The sequence below is a fragment of the Primulina tabacum genome, chromosome 2 (assembly GCF_025594145.1).
Source record: "Primulina tabacum isolate GXHZ01 chromosome 2, ASM2559414v2, whole genome shotgun sequence".
Lineage (NCBI taxonomy): Eukaryota > Viridiplantae > Streptophyta > Magnoliopsida > Lamiales > Gesneriaceae > Primulina > Primulina tabacum.
In genome coordinates, this window is record NC_134551.1 from 4,472,325 (window position 1) to 4,484,797 (window position 12,473).

Here is a 12,473-nt window from a genome sequence, read left to right on the forward strand (position 1 = left end):
TCGTTTTTTTTCCACCGCCGCTGAAAGTTCCGGCAGTCGCTGCAGAAATTCCGGCGAGGCGTTCCTCCGACGACCCACCATTCACTCCGGTGTTCTTGTTCTTCACATATCTTCAACGATGACGCCTAAGAAAGCTCGGGTAAGTCACGATGCTTCTTTGCCTTCATCTCATAATTCTCAATTGTTTGTAAATAATGCTGCTAAGGAACGATATGAGCATGCAAAAATACATCAAGCTCCGATTAGAGAGCTTGATTTCCAGCTTATGCAACAAATTTTCATTACTAATCAAATCGTTAATAGAGGATGGGGAAAATTTTGTGCCCAACCGCAAGCTGCGGTGGTCCCGGTAGTGCGAGATTTTTATGTCAATGCGGCTGAGCAGAGCGACAGTAAAGCTTTTGTGAGGGGCAAGTTGGTGGATTTCAGTTCAATAGAAATTAATAGGGTGCTTGAGACACCGGCTGTGGATGATTCGGTGTATATGACATGGACAGCAAACCCTGATTTAGACTTGATGATGCACCGAATCTGCTATCCGGGGTCGCCGTGGAAGACACCTATATCGTACACGTGTTTCGCCGAGAAATATCTGTTAGTCACGACTGCGATGTGGTACGCATTTGTGGCCACATGATTGATGTCAGTCAGGCACACTAGCAAAGTCCAGAAGGAGAGGGGGTTGTTGATCTATGCACTGATGACCCAGATACCAATCAATGTGGGCAAGATTATTCATTCCCAAATCCAGCTGAGCATTCACAACCCGAATGTGGCATTGTTCTTTCCCCATGTTATAACCGAGCTGTGTGCGGGCGCCGAGGTCATTTTTCAGGATGAACATGAGTGGTTGCCACCGACCAAGGCCCTAGATGACGCCAGCTGGCTACAGAAGAAAGCTGTACGACGGAAGGCCTTTCCTTAGTTTGGCCCTGTATGGGATAGCTTGACTTTTGACCCACTACCACAGCAGCCCCCACTACCGGCCCCGCAACCTCGACGTCGTCTACTTCAGGATCGGATGGATGAATTTTCCGCATTTGCTGACCATCAGTTACAGTGGCAGGCTGTGAGCCAGACATATCAGATCGCCACTGATGCCATGCTGTGTCTATCCCTGAGTCACAGTGGTATTGATCCAGCCCTTATGCTGCCACCCATCCCAGCTTTCCCGTCGCCGTTTCAGTTTCACTACGCCGATGCACCGGAGCCGGAAGCTGGAATCATTCCCCCGCAAGCCCACGAGGAGGAGGACGATTGATAGGGGAGTTACTTCTGTCCCTTGTTTTATTACTTGCATTTCGTTTCTTTATTTTATTTACTTCTGTTTCTGTTGCATATTAGGTTATCTTGCATTCATTTTGTTGTGCACTATCTGTCTCTTTTTCTATCGTCTGTTGCAGTGAGGACACTGCTCGACTTTAGTATTGGGGGGTGGATGCATGTTATTTTGTGTGTTCTTTTGATGATTTGTTGGTTTTATTTCGTTGGCATTCAGTAGTAGTAATTTTGCATTGGTGTGTGTGTCAGCCGACAGTGTTCGAAGTAGTACATGTTAGCCAATGATGATTACGAGATGATGAGACATGCCTTGTCCGTCGTGTACTTGCATTTCTTTAGCACATACTGTGGTAGAGACATGAAATTTTATTTAAAATGTTGTTTTCTCTTTGCACGAATGTTGGAACTAAAAGCATACATGATAAGATGGTGAAAATTTAAAACTAACATGAGGAACAGAGAGGTTTGAAGGTGTGAATTGAGCTTGATTATATTATCTTGAATCGAGGTATCGATCAGCATCGGAAAAAAAAAGAAAAAAAAAAGAGGAAAGATGGAGATGTAAGGTGTGGGGGAGCCGAATAAAGGAATGAAATCCTATTCCCGGCTAAAGTTGGAGTTGTAAGGTGTTGGGGAGCCGAACAAGGAATGAAAATCTATTCCTGGCTAAAATTGTAGTACACATAGATTTGAATCTGAAATGAAAGGTTTCTGACATATTCCTTTTATTACTGTATTCCGATTCAATCGAGAAAAAAAATGCTTGCTGATGGATACTGAGTGCAGAGGAATATAGGAGAGTAAGATTTGCACTAACAGGCTTATTTAAATCTCTTACAATGGTTGAGAACGGATCCCTCTATCATATATGATGCTAGGACTAACGACACACACATACACGTTCATGTTTTATTCGAAACAATGTCTAGACCAAGGAAAGTGCGAAGAGTTGTGCTTTTGCATTGATCGACGAGGGAATATGTTGAGTTTCACTGAGGCTAATTGATGGCTATGAATCCACTGTCGAGCTATCTTGTGTCATGTTTCATTTTGTCGTGTCACCTGTTTTGCTCGAGGGCGAGCAAAAGGTTAGTATTGGGGGTTGATACAGGTGGATTTTACTTGTTTTTCATGTCATGTTTTGTCTCGTTGTGTTGCATTTATCGTTTAGATTGCCATTTTGTGCTGTTTTGGCATATATCATGTTTTATTGTTACTCATGTGTCTCGTGTGTGAAAATGCAGGAGATTTGTGAATAAACTGAAGAAAATGTTGTGTTATGCGAAAGCCTTCCACTTGGGCGCACATTTACATCCGACCGAGCGCCCGAGAGCTGTGAAAAACCATCTTTTACGAAAGTCATCCGCCCGGGCGGAAACTTATGTCCGCCCGGGCGGGTCAAAGAAAAGTTGAAAAACAAATTCTGCGAAGACCATCTGCCCGGGCGGAAACTTATGTCCGACCGGGCGCGTTTGTAATTTTGAAAAGATTTCTTGGCCGATTTTTTTTTTTAAGTTCACCTTGCACCAATTCACCACCAATGAGCAAAAGTCTGACCATGTGCATGGAATGAAATGTCGAAACAAAACTGGTTCATGTCTGACTCTCCCCTCGAAACTACGACTCATCTCATTCAATACTAATCATGAAACGATTTCCCGGGTGATCTAAAATCTACCAAATTAATCCTGTTATCAAGTAAAACAAGAGTTCTTTCTCTAGGAATAGTCTCATCCTACGTGAAAAGTGCTGTGCAACGGTGTGTAACAAAACTGGTCTACCCCCACACTTTGAAATCGACACTGCCCTCATTGTAAAGCTATGTAAAATGAACTAGCAAGACAGTTAAAGCAAAAACACTTCCCTGGAAAAAATTTCGAGTAAGTGGTGAAAATAAGGTAGAAATCATCAACTCCTGAAAAGCATGACATCGAATACAAAAGGAAACTTAAAAAGGAATAGGAAAAGCACACAAGCACACGAATAAATCAAAAAGAGAATAAGCATAAATAACATGTCTCATGAAATCAGCACAACAAATGAGTGAAATGCTCAAAACTAGAAAACCGATAACATCCTCCACAAATCTTAAAATAATGAAGCTAACTACTCGTCATCCGAACCCACGTCCAAATCCTCTAGGCCATCCAGTGTGGATCTATCGAAAGGTGGCGCATAGATATCATCAGAGTATGACTGCGTCTTGGCATGGTGCTCGAGTCGAGCCAATCGGATGCGTAAGTCGTCCATGCAGTCAAATATGGCCGAGAACACCTGACGGGTACCTCTCGGCGCGCGCTGTCTCGGTGGCAATCCAATCTGAGGTGCTGCTCGGGCATCCAGAGCCGCTTCTTCCGATACTTGATCTTCCCAGACTTGCTCATCAGCTGTAGGGGGAGGCACCGGTGGGTCAAGAGGATGAGGAGTGATATGGCGACTCCCGGGGTTGCGGTATCAAGCACCCTGCCTGAAAATGAAATACATACCCTGCATGGCCTGGGGTGATAGCATCTGTGTAGATGTCGGGAGGAAAGAGGTCTCACCCATGAGATCGATACCGTGGGCCGCCAAAATCCGAGAGATGATGATAGGGAAGGGGGCATATGGCTCCTTGACCTTGTTCTCGCTAGGTGTGATTCTCCACAAGTATAAAAGTTTGATTGGGATTCTCTCATATTTACATTCTGAGATCCCACACTTTCTCGTGGTGGTTCCTGCAAAGATGACCATGTTATGGTGGGTTGTTCACCCCCCGTTATGTTCATCTTTAGATCTACCACCTTGAGATTTGCAAAAGATTCTGCAAGGTCTTGGAGATCCTCGAGACCAATCCTTTCTAAAGCTGTCATCAGATTAATTTCTTTTCTGATACTATTTTGATTAGATTGATCATTTTTTCTTCTTCAGTTAAAGGTTTTGGCATTACTTTGGCCTTCCCTCTTTGGTGTAATAAGGGTTCAATACCAAATGATAGTGGTAACCTTTCCTCTGAAATTTTTTTACTAGAATTTGGTTGTTGTTCTAGACTTTGGATTCGTTTTTGAATATCCTTTAATATTCCAAGAATGATTTTCTCCACATTTTGTGGTACATATAATACAACATATTGCCATAATTCTGTATCGTCTTTTGAATTTCTCTAAGATCTCCGGAAATTTTATAGGAATCCGGTACTATTTCTAGGAACCTGTTATTTTAAATCATAAGTTTACTTTAGGACATCAGAAAGGGCCGCTGCCAGTTTCTTCGACAAAAACTTTTCCGTGATTTGAAAGTCTGTTAGATGTCACCAATTCAATCAAACAATCCCATTCACGGTCCAGCTTTACCACATTGGTCGCAGTAAGAATAATCACATCACGTTTTGGCACTTCACCTAAAAAAACAAGCAATTGAATTTGGAAAGAGTATGTTAAAAAATTTACATAGAAACTACTAACCAGATAATTAAAGTAGTGAAAACAAGATATTTCCCTAGATAAAATAAATAGAGTACACAAATGTGAATCTACACGATACTAAAAACAATCTAGTAATGAGAGTTATGGTATTTATTCAAGGAACAAAGATTCAACGTACCGGTGGCACTTTCAATCTCTCGTGATGCACCAACTCGGTGATGCCTCAGGCAACTGAGCCATATGAAATAAGAAAACAGACATGGTTAATAGTGAAGATGGACAAGGAACAGAACGTGCCCATCACTTCTCACAAAGTTTCTTGGAGCTCCATACTATATCAGGTTTGGTGAACTCAACAGCACTCAAACTTTAAACTGGGTTATCTCATTTTTATCTCCAGTACTGCTTTCACCTATTAGAAGCCTTAAATATTCTTTGAATTCTTCATCGGGGGCCTTCAAGAAATGACGATGCAAGTAAAAGTGAGAAAAATATATAAAGCTTCACACATAAAACTGAAAAGTTATAAAGCTTGGCAATGGAAAACTTGTACCATTCGGACACCAAATTCTTTAGCAATGCCAGTGACAGTGACATCTGAAAGCAATGGACCAAACCCTCCATATATGAAAACCTGCAGCGACGGTATCAAGCTTCATGACATTGAAAGTTGAATCACAAATTTGAATGCTTCCACGCGACACGTTACTAGTGGCAAATCGAGGATTTTATGCCAGGGTGTGGATGGGCATGAAACTTCATTCATGAAATAATTTTTTTTAAAAAAATCAATTTTGGAGGATGATCAGCCCTTCCTCGTTCCCATTCTAGAACCACCCCTGCATGCTACCCCACCTAAGTAAAAGCCAAAGGCACAGAAAACTGTAATGCAAAATGCTTAACATATCATTAGTAGACTTCCATCTCTCAAATTCATCTGCAACAGAATCAATCTAGAACAGTGGCAACAAGTAAAAACATGCAGCATGAGGTCAACATAACGGAATCTTCACATTTATCTAGATCTCAATATTTTTTTTGAACCGTGAAGGGAAGAGTAATAGGATGCAGAATATCACAACGTAATTAGTTGGTGTTGAGATTAGGTACATAAATTTAGTTATCAATCTATGTTTCAAAAGATTGGTCAAAAGGATGTTTTATACTTCAATTGTACCTTCTATATTTAGAAAATGAATTACGTTTCTTTTAAAAAAATAGAGATACAACACTTTGTTAGAGTAGGTGCACGTCGAGCCAAGTGTTGGTCGAGTGTTCACAATGAAACTCTATGTATAAACGATCTTTATTTTAATAATATTTGAAATTATTGTTTTGGCACATCTTTATCTGTATACCCATTGTAGAATCCGAAAATCAGATTACGTATAAGCCATGCATAATTGTTACTATTTAAATTAAGAATGAATTTTTAATTAAATATATGAAGTGTTTAAGTCATTTTAATAATTTTAAATCATGATGAATTATTTTAAAAGTAGATGTTTAGCTTTGTCTTTTCTGGATAAATACGCGAGGCCGGGCCGGAGTTTGGAGATTAGAGATAAGATTAATAATAAGAAAATATTCCTAAATTTAATTTAAGTCAAGCAATAATTTAATTTAAAGAAATAGAATATTTTAGGATTTATTTAAATTAATTAGAGCTAAGTTATTAAATAAAGTTCTTTAGGTTAATATTTAATTAAAGCTTAAATAAAAATATGTAAACAAAGGGGGATGAACTAATATAGGTCAAATATATTCAAGAAATTAAACATAGCCTTTAAACATTTAAATTTGAAGTCATGTATGCCATGCAAGATTCTAAACTAAATTAATTTGTTAATACATTAAAATATATATAATGGAGGTTTAAAATCTTAAACAATTAAAATGCAAGTTAAACCATATCATACCATGTAAAATTAAGAAGAAATCGGTCAACACTTTAAACAAATTCAAATGTGCAGCAAACCCCATTCAAATCATCACTAAATGATTTTTATAGTGTATTCATTTCCTACTTTTAAATTCCATAATAATAGGTAATACATGCACCATAATTCTCTTCAAAGCTCCTCAATCCTTTAGGCTAGCAAACAAACGTGAACAACATCAAGAATGAGAGAAAAATTTCGGCAGCAAGGAGAGAAGAAGAAACAATTCAAATTCCTTCAATTCCTTCACTTGTAACTCCCATTTTAATGTATATTATGGACCATTTAACACCACTATTAACATTCCTCTTCCTTACCTACATATCCTACACTCATATGCTCAAAATATCAGAAGTAATCAGCTGTTAAAAATCGTGAAAACAGCAGCAAATCAGTAGGAGAACAAGAAGAGAAATTCGACTCCGTTCCGCCGCTCGTATTCGTCGTATTGATTTGTTTTTGACAAAACAAATTCCAGGCATGTATATGTTGTTTCTTTTCTCTTCAATCAAGTCCTATAGATATTTTTAAACCCCCATATGTTCATAATTCACGGAGCAAAACATGAAATTTGACAGCAAACACAAAAAGGCATCACAGGTTTTCTCGGATTTTTGATTGTGCCTCACGGTTGCTAAGTTTTTGGTTGATTTCAGGATGTTGTTCGGTTCCAGGCACTCAAGGCTGCTTCTAGGCATAAGTTAGAATGTGTTAGGGTGTTTTTTGGTACAATGGTTCAAGTCCATACACGCAATAACCAAGATATGACAGCAACATTTCCATGAGTATAGATTTTGTGTCACGTTTTCTGTCATTGGATGGTTTAAAGGGTGTGTTCGAATCTTGGCTGTCCTAGGGGCTGTAGCCATGGTTAGAACCCTCCCTTATCATGTCTAGGACATAACCAAATCACACTTTCAAGGTTGGGTACACGGATTCATCAGATTTTACATTTACATGGCATGTGTCACACGGTTTTTAAAAATTCAAATTTCTGTATGAGTATGGTTTCGGTTTTTGGGTGTTGGATGGATTGTCGTTGGTTTGTAGCCCATAACCACGGTTCATACAACACTTCATCATGTCTAGATTGAGCCATAGTCAATCAAATGGCCACTAGAATGACACAAGACAATAAAATAATTCAATACATTCCATTGCACAGAAATTGAGCTCTCGGCTGGTAGGTTTCAATGTTCTAGGTGTTAGCTTGGTTTGTGGTTGGCTTTTAGCCCTTAGCCATGATCCAAGTCATACCTTAGGATGTTGGTAAGAGTATTTGATTGGTGGTTCAAGCCAATGTCTGTTTGTTTCAGATATATACCCCACGCACACACCACAGCTGCCGCTGAAATTCTGTTCTTGACAGCATCTTTGAGTTGCGGTTCAGGAGGTGGTTTGAGTTCTTCTTTGGCTTTTAGCCCATGGCCTTGGACTGGACAGTACCTCAATGAGTTAGGAAGGTCATGTTTTTGGCCGTTTGTGATTTGGTTAAGTTTAGAGGTCGTACGAGAATTTACGGTGCAATGTGCAAAATATGACTCTCGAAAGAGCGTTTTATGTTTTTGGATTTCATTCACCAATTTTCGTGAATAGCTATCATCATGAATAATTTTCAGTATGTTAGGGATAATTTAATCATGGTTAAACGTTGGTTTAATGTTGGTTCGGGTTGGTACGATGCCATGAGTGAAAATCAAGTTGTTGGTCCTAATCGTCTCATTTTTGGGTTCTATTGTTAAGTTTTGGTCAAGATAAGAATATTTGCATGTGTCACATATTAGAATTAGGTTGCAGCAAGCCTGGGAGCAATCCAACTCATCCAGTAAAAATAAGGTTATAATTATATTACGTGCATAAAAATATAAAATGTTTATTTTTGATATATAGGCTATATGTCTTGTGGACACCTTATGTTTATGGGTTTGGAAGTCGGTGTGCGCAACCGAGGACCTCTCCACCCCGTGACTTATGATCGGTTTACGATTATGTATGGGTACGGATATCCAGTCCAAGGGCTGTGGTGATCTTTAACCGCCCAGTATACTCTGGTTTAGTCTGATCAGGCACTCACGTTATATTATGGGCCACTAGCTTAGAAACATTATCTCTACAGAAAATTATGATATGATATGACAGAGCTCTATTGAGCAAAGCTTTTACGTATGATTTCAGATATGCACGTAGTTATAATTATTAATGATACGATTTTCACCATGCGCTTTACGATACCATATTTTTATGTTGCATGCGATTTTATGATATATTTATTTGTTATTCACGATATATACATGTTGAGTCTTTAAACTCACTAGACTTGATTGTTGTAGGTATTGATGAGGTCGAGACTGCGGGCGGAGACCAGTGAGCTATCTTGGGGCAGCAGTAGTAAACCCGAGGACCTCATGTTTTAGTTTATGCACCTTTTATCGTTCAAACTCGATTTTAATATGTTGGATTATTTTTAAATTGTTGTTTGAAATACAATGTTGACTTCCGCTGTTATTTTAAAGTTAAAATTATTTACATGTTTATTTTATAAATTGGGCTAGTTATTTATTTATTTAGAAAAATTTTAATAATTCCGCAAAAATTATGAATACGAAATACAGGCCTTTACACCCATGCTAGTTGCATAGATAAAGTTATTGAATATACAAATAGTAGAAAGAAGTATGAGATGCTCATATGATGAGTACCATGAAACTCATATTTGGAATACTGTATATTCTAAACGGTTCCTAGTCGATTCAGCCGCCGCTAAGAAGGATATTGGCCGCTTGAGTTTGAGACTAGTATCTGCGATGTGAGTACCATGTTTCATTGGTAGGGAACATTGTGATGTCCGAGCATGCAGATAGGTGCTCCTTGTAGAGTGCACTGAACAACCCTCCATATAGGACTTTCCAAGTGGTTCTCACTTATCGAGTGGAAACGTCCTAGTTTATGGTTGTACACCATTAGTCCTTATGACCCGGGACAACATTGAGACTCTATGTGCTAGCATTACATTTTGACTTGTTTACCGACTCTCATGGGGTCATCAGGTGACAAGGTTGGGTGTTTTGTCGAAACATATAGGAGTCGATGCATTGTAGTCGGGGATTCACCGCTTACCTTCGGGTCTGGATATCCTATGTGTTCTCATGTGTATGTAGTTTGAAATATCTGATCAGAGTATGGTGGTAATTATGAAAGGGGTTTCATAGATTACACCATCGATGCAACTACGACATGACACATAGTATCGATTCATTGACAACTCTCGATATACCAATGGTTGTCGAATCGGTCGGTATATATGAGTTGAAGGGTAACCATAATTGAATGGTTCTTGCATGCACTATCATTTGATACCTAGGGAATCATGTAAGCGATGCTGCTAGGCGTTTAACATGATTGGTTGGGTACAATCAGACTTGAGTTCTAACGTTCTTATTATCAAGGAGTTGATAAATAAGAATGGAGCAATTGGGGTATGCTCATATAAGGACATGTTTAGTCCCGAATCACATGGAGATGTGAACCCACGGCTAGTTGTATCAATGAACCATTGAGGGCCACACAAGTACTAGCTTTCTAGATCCCGTTGAGAAGTAAAATAGTTCAATGTGTTGAATGGCTTATAAAGGAGTTTATAAGCGTAGGGAAAAATAAAAGTATGACTTCTATGAGGGAAATGTGAATTTTAATTTATGCAAGTGTTCCTAAATTAAAAGTTGGCCAAGTGAATAATGTATTTGAAAATTGTGATTTTCATAAACATTATTATGGACTAAATTAAATTAATTCAAGTGTTGAATTAATTAAACACTAGTGGACCTAGTAGAGTTCAAATAATTAAATTAATTCAAGTGTTGAATTATTTAAATTATATTGGGCCTTGTAGGGCACAATTGAAATAATTATTTAAACTAGTGGGCTTGAGTAAAATCAAGTAAGGTTTAATTGGGCTCAAATATGTTTGAGACAATTTAAATAAAAGTCCAAGGGCCTTGTAATTGTTACAAGCCCAAACTAAAAGCATGCTTGGAAGGTGAAAGGTTGGAGACAACTTTTGCAACAAACAAGGCATGGCATGCACATGCTTACTTTCACTTTTTCATACACCAAGAAAATACTCCTCCTTCTCTATTCCCCTACCATGGCCGAAATTTTCAAGGCAAAAATTCCCTCATTTTTGTTCTTCAATTGTTGAAGAAACAATACACTTCTCAAAGAAAAATGCTCTAATTTTTTAGTGCAAAATTAGAGTGGTTCTAGCTAGTTGGTGGTGGGTTTAATATTGAGCAAGGTGTGCTCAAAGAGAAGCTTTTAGAAGGTCTTGCCATTGAAGAGCTTAGTTGCTTGTCAACTAAGTTGGAGCCAAACATCAATCCTTGTGAATGATAGGTATATTTTCTTAAACACCCTATGAATGTCATAGTTTGTGTTTTTGTATTTGCTACAAACTATAGTTGAGGTGTTTCGAATTTTCATGCTAGAAATTTTTTTTTGAAACTTCCGTTGGGCATTTGGAACACCTTAATCGTTCCATTTCAAGTGGTATCAGAGCTATGGTTACTATTTTGTGTAGCATTTACATGATATTATATTGAGATCAATTTCTAACCTCTTGAGATGAATTTTTGCAACAAAATCAAGGCGTATTTGGGCAGCAAGTTGCTGCTCATTTCGGGCACCTTGGGCTGGCCGAACAGCCCCATTCGAAAATTAAAAAAAAAAAAATTGTGTGCAAGTTGGCCGGAATCTGGACTTTAATTATTTATAGTAAATGGTGATTTACAAGAAATTTGGTTATAAATAAATTAATTGGAAAGTAGACAAAGGAGTTTGTATACTTTGTTAATTTAGTTTATAATCGTGGCGGTTAGTGATTGGGTCAAGATATATAATATTGGATCAATTGATTATTGTGATAATTAATTGATGGTGTATGATATGTGATATTATGCATGAAGGATGATCAAAAGCCCAAGCCCAATTTGCTAGGTGTATGCTAGGATATTTGTGTTTAATGATTGTAATAATTATCAATTTATAAAGTGGGCTTGGTTTATGGTCCGTTCCTACCCCCATGAGATGTATCCCTATTTGCCATGGATATTTATTTGTAAATATTAGTATAGTGGATGATCAAGATTGTAAGATGGTGACCATGATGATTATGAAGATCGAAGACATGTAAATATTGGAAGCTAATGTAATAGTTGCATTTGCATCCCATGCATTTCCCTAGGATTGGACCTAGGCCCGTGTTTGGCTCACACGGGCCATTAGTGTTGGGGCGATTGATCATCCTTGTTTCGTTTACTATTTTTAATATATGCATGATATGTTATAAATAATGAGTATGTGCGTTATTATTATGATAATAACAAAGTTACATGAATCCGACAAACATACGATCAAACATGGCGAGCTTTTAAAATAAAATTAATGATGAGAACTTTCAAAATTAAAAACCCTCATTTTGAATAAGATTCAAAATTAATATCAAGCCCGAAAAGGGGAATTATAAAGTTGTTTATAATTTCATGTCTTCCATCGACAATGGGTGCATGATGAACGCTACCTGTGCTCGAGGCTCGGCACATATTATTGGGGGGGCCCTGGGTGCCGGAAAGCTGTGACATCCATTGACATGGTGATGTGAACTACGTGGAACTCTCATGATTTCGGCTCATATTATTGAGGGAACTCATGGCGACCGTCCATTAAGGTTCAACATCGATGAATAAGGCTTGACACGTAAAGATGAACGACGTCATATTATTGGGTCCTAATCAAACGTGAGACAAAAGTTTACGTAGAGGGTTGCATGGAGATGCAATTGGAAACTACCTTTTAG